This window comes from Canis lupus, chromosome 14, assembly GCF_003254725.2.
Source record: "Canis lupus dingo isolate Sandy chromosome 14, ASM325472v2, whole genome shotgun sequence".
NCBI lineage: Eukaryota > Metazoa > Chordata > Mammalia > Carnivora > Canidae > Canis > Canis lupus.
In genome coordinates this window covers 22,329,572-22,341,462 of record NC_064256.1, presented here as the reverse complement: position 1 = coordinate 22,341,462, position 11,891 = coordinate 22,329,572, and the positions used below count along the sequence as shown (strand labels likewise).

Below are 11,891 nucleotides of genomic sequence, written 5' to 3'. Positions count from 1 at the left end.
GCTTTAAGGAAGAGTAATTAAAATTTAATTCTAATAACTAACCCATGTGAATCATTTAGTGGTTATTTTTTTGTTTTGTTTTGCAGAATACTCTTTTATTATAGTAATATATAAAGCAAATATAACTTTAAATGTTTATATCCACAACTGTATATATTTATGACTATTTGGTGTTATTCAGCTTGCTCAAATTTAGGGGAGTAGCTTATATGTAATTCTTGAAATTCACTGACCTTCTTCATAAAAATGTGGGATTGAAATGCATGTGCATGTTTTTAAGAGTAGGTAAATTTTCACTCTCTGACTTTATTCCCAACATCAGCATTTTCACACATCCTTGTTGAGTTAACCAAACTCAAGGCCTTTTGTTACTAAGAGAACCTTTGAGGTTGCGGTTACATTTGCCAGAGGCAACATCCTTAAATTTTAATGAACTACAACTACTGGTCAACCAATAGATATTTGACCTAGTTCCTTCTCCCTTTAGGGCAAATGAGCTTTCCCTGGACATCTGGTCCAACCCCTGAAGACTGAATCTCCTTCAAACACCTCCTTTAAAGTCACTTTAAACAGCCATTTCCATTTTAATAGTCAGGTGAGGACTGTAACCCACAATCTGAAAGTCTTCCGCTTTAAAGTCATGGATCAGCTCAACTTTTTGAAGGATTTTGAGCTTCAGGAAAGGCCTTGGTTCTCACTGAAGCTGCATTTTCAGAGGCTCAACATGATTCAAGTAAATATGTGCATTTTCAAAGTATGTACAAAGTCCTCTGGCTTCAGGCCTGTGAGGTATTGATCATATTGGTGAGCCTGGCATGTAGTTGGACACGTTGGAGGGCACAGTCAAGCCCATATGTCCTCACCTCCAGGACAGCTGGCCAAACACCTTTTGTAGTTGGTCTACTTTTTGCCTTGAATAATGTGAATCCTTATATTTGTATTCTGCCTCAAAGTGCCTCTCCACCAAGAGCCATAAACTGGGCCTAAATCCTCTTCTCTGTTGGAGAATTCCAGGTGTCCCAAGAAGTCTCAGGAGGCTTTGGCATCCCAGATTCGCACTCCCTTGGAAGATAGCTCCTTAGCATTTGTAGATCCCTTGATAAATCACAGCAACTCTTCCAAAACACCCTTACGGAATGCACATGTTGTCAACAGCAGAGGAAATTTACCTCTCAGGCTGCAGTGTGCCTGCATGCTGAGTACCTCCAGCCTGCTGGTGCCAGGGTGCTCTGTCTTCTGGAACCTACAGCACAGGATGGACAATATCTGCTCAGGGTATTGCAGCTTCCTGTACAGTGGCGGCCAAAGGCTCAGCACCCTGCTTGTGCATGGTAGGCCAGGACAGCTGGCACTGCAGCTTGGAGACAGGGGTGGATAGGCTGCAGGCACCAATGTGGGGCCCTGGAGATGGGTAAGGTGGTGTGGCCTTTCTGTGCACTTCTTTTCCCCTCATTTACTTTTTTTCTGAGAAGCCTGCTTTCTTGGACAGCCACTACATTAACACACATCTGGAGCCTTGAGAATGGTGTATGGTGCAGCAGAGTGAGCAGAGTTTGACTAGAAACAGACTATGCTCAGAATTCTAGATTGGTTGAATAATCATCTATATCAACTAGTATTTTCAAGGATGACCACAACAGTATCTGTCATCCCACATGTCTTTCTAGAACCTTTCCATTCTCACCTTAAGGGGTGTAGTTGATTTCTCCTCTAGCTGAAAATGGGTGGATTTGTGACTTTATCGTAACCAAGAATGTGACAGAAGTGACACTATATGACTCAGAAGCTAGATCGGAAAAGGCGATGTAACTCTTCCCCTTGCCTCCCACTTGTGACAAAAATCTGAATCACTGTGTAAGGAATCCAAGTGTGCTGGGGGCCACCATGCTATGAGGGAGCCCAAACTGGCTCATGTGAAGAAGCTCTGAGACTCTCTCTTATTCTAGACAGGTAGGTAAGTAGGTTAAGTAGGTAGATAAATAGACATCTTTTTTTTTTTTTCAATTTGAAAGTAATCATTTATTAACTGATCAGATTAAAAATCCTCATGGTAGATACCTTAGTTTCATCCTTCTAATGATCCTATTGATCCAATCTTCCCTGTTGCCAGCATCTCTACTTTCTACAAAATGAATGGTCTTTTTCTTCATTCCTCCTCCTGGAGAACATAATTTGAAGGTCCATAAGGAGTTTTTGCTTCTTTCAAATATTTTCCAACAGTATAGATCTGAAACAGATCCTCCATGCAGATGATGGCATATTTATTTATTTGATGGCAGATGATTGAGTAATCAGTGTGTTGTCTGTCAAAGCAATTCGCTTCTTGTTGATTTTGTCATAACAACGCTTGTAGATCAATACATTCACCGGCTTCAGGTTTGGGTACCCCTATGCTACATGTGGTTCCACAATCCTTAGCATGTCAACTGAAGCTTTGTTGAGCTTAACAAAGATGCTATTGAAGATCTGGCAAAGACAAAGAAGCAGCAACACCTTTCAAACCTTTGGGCTCACACCATTGATACCTGATTCTGATGACAAATGCCTATTTGGATTCCACAGATAAATGGAAGTTGCCAGCTTTTCTTAACATCCTGACCATTCAAATTTCAATTCTGTATACCTTCCTTGTGATAATGCTTAACTTTTTTTTTAATCTATAAGCTTCCTGCTTGCTTAAGTGTCTTTTGGGCAAACTTCTTTCTCCAGATGCTTGATTTTCAACTTTGCAAAATATCTCTGCTTTTTCTTAAGGGGTCCTGGCAAAGAAGGAAACTTCTTTTTCTTCTCTTCTGCACCCTACATGGCTCCAGACAGAAAAGAGCTAGAGACAGAGATCTTAATATCAATATCTCTCAAAAGAGAGAAAGGGAGACAGCTTTCAGCTGCTTTAGCCCCCAAGTGTTTCAATATAGCTGATATCTGACCACAGCCTCATAAGACACCCCAAGACAGAATTGTCCAGCTGAACCTTTCTCAAATATCAAGTTCACATAATTTGGGACCCTAATAACATGATTGTTTTATGCCACTAAGTTATGAAGTAAATTGTTACTATGCAGTTAGTAATTTAGGATTAGGATCTTGCGATCTTCAGCAATTCCCTTGATTTCTAGGAGTCTTGCCTTTCTGACCTGTAAAATAAGGGCAAAGGTAGCAACTAAAAAGGGCAAGTATTATACTAGCCCACGTGATGAACTACTGCTGATAGCAAGACCCATTCTCATATGTGGGTCTACTACTTCATAGCCGCTCCTCACTGCCTGCTTCACTGTGAGTAAGTAATCACTCCTTTCTGTTATTGACCTTATAACAAGATCTCAAAACTTCTAGACCCTTTGAAATTAGCAGACAAAATACAACATAGTTTATATGAAGCTAAATAAAGTTAAATAGGCTTCTTCTCACTGGTTCAAGGAGGTAGGGCATGAAAGAGTCTTATGGACATGAAAATGTATTACTTAGGAGAAATAATACATTAAAGCACTGTTAACAACTAAGTATAAATTAGTTCACCAGATTAGTCACCAAACAGGGTTCCAAGGACCGAAGAGCAGCACAACAGTTTTGGTTGTAGGTGTAGAGAATTGGGGGTAGGAATTGGACATATGCCAGTGGTGGAAAGCAGCCAAATTGAAGGCTGAATTAAAAGTGCCTTCTTCCCCTTTGCTTATTTGCCCAGAGGATCACTCCAATTTCATAGATCCTACTACATTTACTAATATTTCTTGTTGACTATCGATTGCATAGCCCCTCAGAATATCTTCAATCTAGACTTGCTGTATGTATATGTGTTTATGGATGCACAGACATGTACACAGGTATAAGTACATGAGGGAGGAAAAAATTTTAATTCTATCTTTCTAGGTTCTTTGGCCTATCTAATAATCAAATTAACATAAAGCATTATTAACAGGATGAAACAAATTTAATTATGTATGTATGGGGGCCAACGAGAATATGAGACCCAAGGACAACCCGGGCAATTGAGGCTTATATGCCATCTTGAGCTAAGGAATGGAATAGGGACCTGGGGTTTTAAAGGAGAGGAGGATGATTCACAGGATGATAAGAAGAGCAGATGTTTGGTAATTAGATTTTTGTCTTGCCATACAGATAGGTCATTCAGATAAAAATGTTATCTCTTGGTAATAGCTTTATTTCTGGGCCAGGCCCCTGTCTAAATTCTTTTAGGTCATTTAAAGGAGAAGTAAAAGTTATTCGTGAGTCGGCTGGGTCTTGATTGCCTTTGGCTCAAAATAGTCCACAGGCCAAAGTAGCACATTTTGGGGAGACTTGTTCTGAACCCCTTCAATATATATAAGAAGGAGGGATAAGGAAAGTAGTGTGGTGATAGACACTTAACAGACAGCTCTTTTCTTCCTTTAGAAAGAAAAAGTCCTGATTTTCAGTATTTTTTTTTATTTCCCTGGGGAAAATACTTTCATCAGGGCCAATTTCAATCTACCATTTTGACATTACTGGAGTTGGGAGGGCCTGAGTAGTAGCACACCATTATGTTGTTTTCATCATATGCATATAATAAGCACAAATAACTTAAAAAAGATAGATAACAATAAAATATAAGAAATTGGGATACCTAAGTGGCTCAGTTGGTTAAGTGTCTGACTCTTGATTTCAGTTCAAGTCTTGATCTAGGGTCGTGAATTCAAGCTGCACACTGGGCTCCAGGCTGGGTGTGGAGCCCACTTAAGAAAAGAGAAGAAAAGAAAAAAAGAAAAGAAAAGAAAAGAAAAGAGAAGAAAAGAGAAAAAAAAGAAAAAGAAAGAAAGAAAGAAAGAAAGAAAGAAGAAAGAAAGAAGAAAGAAAGAAAGAAAGAAAGAAAGAAAGAAAGAAAGAAAGAAAAGATGCAACCATAAAATGGCAAAATGTAAAGCTTTGAGGATTTATTATACTCATTATTAATATAATTTATTTATAATTTTATATAATTTAATTTTTAACAATGGTTCTATTTAACAATGGTCTGGCAAAATTCCTAACAATTTAGCAATTGGCTCTCACCAGCTGATAGGAGACATATCTATTATATCACTGGAAATTAGTTAATAATTCTACATCAGCAATTATGGCAGATCTCAGAGAAGGCTGTCCAGCAGTTATGGCACTGCAGGGGAGCACAATTTGTCACTTCAAGATATGTCTGTTTGTTATAAGGCTTATCTTAGACCGATTATTTTTAAGAAACAACAGAAGTTATCCTTTTATAAGAGACATTGACACTAATAAGGAAAATCTTCATTTCTAGGGGTAGCCCCCTCTCTGTACCAGGAAAAGAAATATGACGACATTTCTAGAAACTCTAATCAGTGGAGAAAGCAGCTGACTTAAATTTGCATAACTAGGGGCACCTGGGTGGCTCAGTCAGTTAAGCATCTGCCTTCAACTCAGGTCATGATCCTGGAGTCGCCAGACTGAGCCCCATGTCACGCTCCCTACTCGGCTGAGAGACTACTTCTCCCTCTCCTTCTGCCTCCTCTGCACCATCCCTGCTCCTGCTCTCTCACTCACTGTCTCTTTCTGAGATAAATAAATAAAATATTTGAAAAAAATTTGCATAACTACTTAACCCTTGTTAACTCTGCTTTGCCTGGTAACTGACTCCCCACCCCTCATGTCCACAACTTCTTTTGTCTTTAGCTGGAGATGGTATTGGAGGTCATAGCTTGGTCATATTATTTGCCATTTAAGAGTTATTCAGTTGTTTTTTTTTTCGGGGTGTCTCCCATGTATACCAGAGGTATATATGTTATTAAACATCTGTTTGTTTTTTCTCCTGTTAATCTTTTATTACAGAGGGGTCTCAGCCAAGAACATAGAAGGTAAATTATTTTTCCTCCTCGAAAATAAAGTATTGTTGAATGGTGTGGTGGGGTCTGAGTCACCTCTGGTTTCAAGCAGCCTGATTCATTTAGCCAAGTGCTGAGCAAATGTGGCCATTTCCTATCATGCCAGGACATGACTTGAAAAAGATTGAAAAGTCCTGCTTCAGAACACCCACTACTTCCTTTCAAGCCATTTCTCTCTTGAGCCAGTACTCAACTATGTATTAACTAAAGTTTATCTTTTTTCTATATTTTTTATGTATATAATAACCTAAAAATGTAATCAGACAAATAACCAGGAAATATTAATCACATATCCTGTGCTATAGACTCTGGGAACATTATAAGGAAAAATACAATAAAATCCTAGTCCTGAAAGACTCTATAATCTAGTCATAGAGATAAGACTAACACTTCAAACAATCACAAAAGCAATAAAAGATAGTAGATGTGTGTAATAAAAGGCGAAATGATATGGCACAAACCATAACTGTCACTGAATTTCGGAGAAGGAGTTGAGAAAACAAAAGGAAACTCAACTGATTTTACCCTTTTAGTTTACAAATACAGGACTAATGATGATTATTAACCAGTTAAGTGGAAGTGAGGCAGGGTCCAACTATCCTGAATTCCATGCCATCCATTTAATCCATTCAACAATTGAGCAGCTGCCATGCCCAGGACACTGTTCTCAGGGTGACTTCATTAGGAGATACAGTGCCCATGGCTCATAAACAAGTTTTAATTTCTTTTCAATCAGAAGGAAAAAAAATTAAATTTTAGGTCCGAGAAAAGTTTTTAATATATGATATTAATATCTGTCTTTATACCAATAACAATCATAAGATATAATTTTTAATATTTTTTATTTGCCACCCCAAAATGTATCTCTTGGCGTGTGGATTATTTTAGGCTGATTATTTTTAAGAAACAGAAGATTCGGGAAGTTTTTTTTTTTTCTTGTGCTAATTGCCTAAAAGAATTTAGATAGAGGACCTGTTCCAGATACCTATCATGTGATTTAAACTAGGTATGGGAGACGAGGAGGAGCCTAGCAAGATCTGTTTGATTAAAGTCATCTCTGTGTACCATAGAGACAAGGTCCAGCAAACATTTGTTTACCAAACATTTACTCTTTTTCATCTTTTTGTGAATTGCTTTTCATTCCTTTAAAGGATGCCTCTACCCAAATCTACCTACTTTAGGTTGAAATATATATCTTATTTTGTCTGATTATCTTTCCAATCTCTCATGTTTATGTAGATTCCTCACATGCACATAATTAGATTTTCTCTTGTTAATCTGTCTTGTGCCAATTTCTTTTTGTTTCAAATTTTTATTTTTTTACTCAAGTATAATTAATGTACATTATAATATGTTCCACTTGTACAATATAATGATTCAAAAATTCTATACATTTCTCATTGCTCATCAAAATAGGTATATTCTTAATCCCTTTTATTTTATCCACCCCACCCCCACACTTCCCTCTGGCAAACCAGTTTGTTCCCTATATTTGAATCTGTTTGTCTCTTTTTTTCTTTGTTCATTTGTTTTGTTTCTTAAATTCCACATGAATGAAATAATATAGTATTTTTCTTTCTCTGACTGACATATTTCACTTAGCCTTATACCCTCTAGGGTCATATACATTGTTGCAAATGGAAAGAGTTTATTCTTTTTTTAGGGTGGAGTAATATTCCCTTGTATATGTATACCACGACTTCTTTATCCATTTTATCAGTGAACACTTAGGTTGCTTCTATATTTTGCAGGATTATGGTAAAAAATACTGCAATAAACATAGGGGTGCATATATTTTTTGAATTAGTGTTTTCATTTTCCCTAGGTAAATACCCAGTAGTGGAATTACTATATCATATGGTATTTCTATTTTTGTTTTTTTAAGGAACATCCATACTGTTTTCTTTTTTTTTTTTTAAAGATTTTATTTATTTATTCATGATAGTCACACAGAGAGAGACAGAGAGGCAGAGACACAGGCAGAAGGAGAAGCAGGCTCCATGCACCAGGAGCCGGACGTGGGATTCGATTCCAGGTCTCCAGGATCGCGCCCTGGGCCAAAGGCAGGCGCCAAACCGCTGTGCCACCCAGGGATCCCCCATACTGTTTTCCACAGTGGCTGTACCTATTTGCATTCCTGCCAATAGGGCACAAGAATTCTTTTTTCTCCACATCCTCTCCAACACTTGTTTTTTCTCTTTTTGATACTAGTCATTCTGATAATTAGAAGGTGATATCTCACTGTGGTTTTAATTTGCATTTCTCCCTGATGATTAATAAAGCTGAGCATTTTTTCCTGTGTTTATTGGCTACCTGTATGTCCTCTTTGGAAAAATATCTATTCATCTTGTCTGTCCATTTTTTATTGAATTCTTTGTGGGGTTTTTTGGTGTTGAGTTGTATAAAATTTTTATGTATTTTTAATTTTGAACCCTTATCACATATATCATTTGCAAATATCTTCTCCCATTCAATAGATTGCCTCTTTGTTTTGTTTATGGTTTCGTTTGCTGTGCCAAAGCTTTTTATTTTGGTGTTCCCAATAGTTTAATTTTGCTTTTGTTTCCCTTGCATGAGGAGACATAACTAGAAAAATGTTTCTGCAGTTGATATCAAAGTAATTACTGCCTATGTTTCTGTCTAGGAATTTTATGTTTACTGGTCTCACATTTAAATCCTTAATCCAGGGACGTTGGGTGGCTCAGCAGTTGAGCATCTGCTTTCTCCGGGGATCTGTGGTGGAGTCCCACATTGGGCTCCCTGTGAGGAGCCTGCTTCTCCCTCTGCCTATGTCTCTGACTCTCTCTCTCTCTGCATCTCTCATGAGTAAATAAATAAATCTTTTAAAAAATAAATATTTAATCTATTTTGAGTTTATTTTTATGTATAGTGTAAGAAATTGGTCTAGTTCCATTCTTTTGCATGTGGCTGTCCTGTTTTGCCAACACCATTTGTTGAAGAGACTGTCTTTTCCCCATTGTATATTATTGCATCCTATATCATAGACTAATTGATCATATAAGTGTGAGTTTATTTCCTGACTCATTATCCTTTTTCCTTGATCTATATTTTTATTTTTGTGCCAGTATCATACAGTTTTGATTGCTACAGCTTTGTAGTGTATCTTGAAATCTGGGATTGTGATACCTTCAGCTTTGTTCTTTTTAAAGACTACTTTGACTATCTGGAGTCTTTAGTCATTCTATAGAAATTTTAGGATTATTCTAATTTTGTAAAATATGTTGCTGGCACTTTAATAGGGATTGCATTGCATTTGTAGATTGCTTTGGGTAGTAGGAACATTTTACCAATATTGGTTGTTCCAGTTCATGAGCATGGACTATCTTTCCATTAGTTTGTGCTGTCTTCAATGTTTAATAGCTTTTGGAGTACAGATCTTTTACCTCCAATTTATATATATATATATATATATATATATATATATATATATATATATATATATATATATTCTGAGAGAGAGAGAGAGAGAGAGAGAGAGAGAGGAAGCCCAAGAAGGCAAAAGTGACTCTGGCCCATGGAAGTCATAATAAGATTCTGACTATTTTAGGCACTAGGGAAAGACAAAGTGGTGAATAAGACAGGCAAGAATAAGGCAGACAAGGCCCTGCTTTCAGGGAGCTTTCATTCTTCTAGTGGGGGAAACTATTAGGTTTCAAAACCATTAGGAAGCCAATAAACAAATCAAGAAGCAAAATAAGCAGACAGTGACAAAGGAAAGGCTATAAGAAAATAAAACAGTTTTATACAGTGGGATAAGGTGGAGATGTTTCTAAGAAGATCTTTCTAAGGAAGTTGAGCTCTAAATGATGAGAAAAAGCCAGTTCAATATAAAGATCAAAAGGAAGAGCTTTCCAGACAAAAGGAACAGCATGGGCAAAGGTGTTGAGTCAGGAATGAGCTTGGTGGGATGGAGGACCCAAAAGTCCGGTGGGTTGGAGTTTAGAAGGAAAGGAGAGGAGGAGAATAGAAGAGGTGGAGGTATTAAGAAGGGCTGTTGCATGGAGACTTGAGGCCATTGAAGGACATTAAATATGGTGAAAAGCACAATGGGAAATCACTGTAGATGTTTAAGCAGAGAAAGAACAGGATCACAATACACACATCCCAATAAGATCATTCTAGTTTCAGTGTGAAGAATTGCCTGGAAATGAGGGTGACCAGTTAGGAAGTTTGTGCATTAATGTGGATGAGTGATGGTGGTAACATTGGAGATGGAAAGGAAAGAATTCATCTGGGATATATTTTGGATGTAGAGTAGCGGGAATGGATGCTGGAAGAGTGGGAAAGAGTATCAAGGATGAAGAGAAGCCCTTAGCAGGCTTCATGGAAGAGATGATTATGCAAATGGAAGAATGGATCATTTCATAAAGAAAATAAAAATTGTATTTCACCAATACAAAAAGAACTTAATTTAGATTATTAGACTATAAAAATACACCAAAGTTAATGGGCTAAAATGTATGCATGCCCAAATTATAGTTATTTGTAATATTTTGGTATTCAAAAGCTATTAAAAAAGGATAAGCTCTTTAAGTTCATATTGCTTATGAATCAGAAGATGCATTGCATTATAAAATTTTAATTATCCTCAGATATATTTTATCGAAAATATTTTGTTGAAAATAAGCCACAAGGGAAAGCCCAATTCAGAGTACTCAAAAACAAATGAAAACAATATATAAATAGAAACAAAAGACAATTTTAATTACTAATTTCCTGAAATACTGAAATAATCTTTATTATAATTTGAATCCAACATATGATTTGAATCCAACATATAAATAATATAATTTGAATCCAACATATAAATATTAAGCACAATGGAATGGATAAAATATAAATAAAAATATTTAATAGAATCTTATATATGTGCAACAGAAGCATGGGAATCATGTAGGAGAAGCTACAGTGAATTTTGGAAATTATTTAACCTTTCTAAGCCCCGTCTTCTAAAATGTAATAATGCTTATAAGGCTCATAGCATAAGATTAAAGAAATAATGTATTTTGTAGTCTGTTATATTGGTGGATATGTTACTTTTCAGAGATGTGGTCTCTGAAGTTAAAGAAAAGTTAACAAATTAGTTAAAGAGCCAGTTTTAATCCAGTTAGTCTCTTAATTAATGGGATAAAACACATAGCAGGATAAGAATTCTGATTACCTACGAAAGCAAAGGGCTTTATTTTTTCAGCTTTATTGAGGTACAGTTGACAAAATTGTCATATATATTTAAAGTATACATTGTGATGATTTTATAGACATATACTTTGTGAAATGATTACTTCTATCAGGTTAATTAATGTATCCATCACCTCACATAGTTACCTTTTGTTTATATGAGTGGTAATGCTTAAGATTTACTCTCAGCAACTTACAAATATAGAATCCAGTTATCATTTACTATAGTCACTAAGCTGTACATTAGACCCCCAGAACTTAGCATCTGGTAAGTAAGGGCTTGCACTCTTTGGCCAGCATATTTCCCCCACACCTCAGCCCCTGATAACTACCATTCTATTCTCTGTTTCTATGAGCTCGACTTTTTTTTTTAACTTTTATATTGCACATATAAATGAGATCATACAGTATGCATCTTTCCCTGTCTGACCTTATTTCACTTAGCATAATGCCCTTCAGATACATCCACATTGTTGTAAATGTCAGGATTTCCTTCTTCTTCCTGGCTGAATAATATTCTATAGGTGTGTGACACTTATTTGATACATCCACTTGATATCCATTCATCCACTGATGTACAAGTACATGTATTTCTTTTGGATGTACATACAGAAGTAGGTTTTATGGATCATATGGTAGTTCTATTTTTAATTTCTTGAGGAAAATCCATACTGCTTTCCATAATGGCTGCACCAGTGTACATTCACACTAACAGCACAAGGATTCCCTGTTATCCACATCCTTGTCAGCACTTATCTTTTTATCATTTTGATGAAAGCTGTCCTAACAGATCTGAGTGATATCTCACTGTGATTTTAATTT

General features: G+C 36.5%; 1 pseudogene; it reads right to left on the bottom strand.

Moving 5' to 3' along the window:
* Nucleotides 1–565: 565 nt before the first annotated feature.
* LOC112674804 (thymidylate synthase-like) lies at nt 566–1,194 on the bottom strand (annotated as a pseudogene).
* Nucleotides 1,195–11,891: the final 10,697 nt, after the last annotated feature.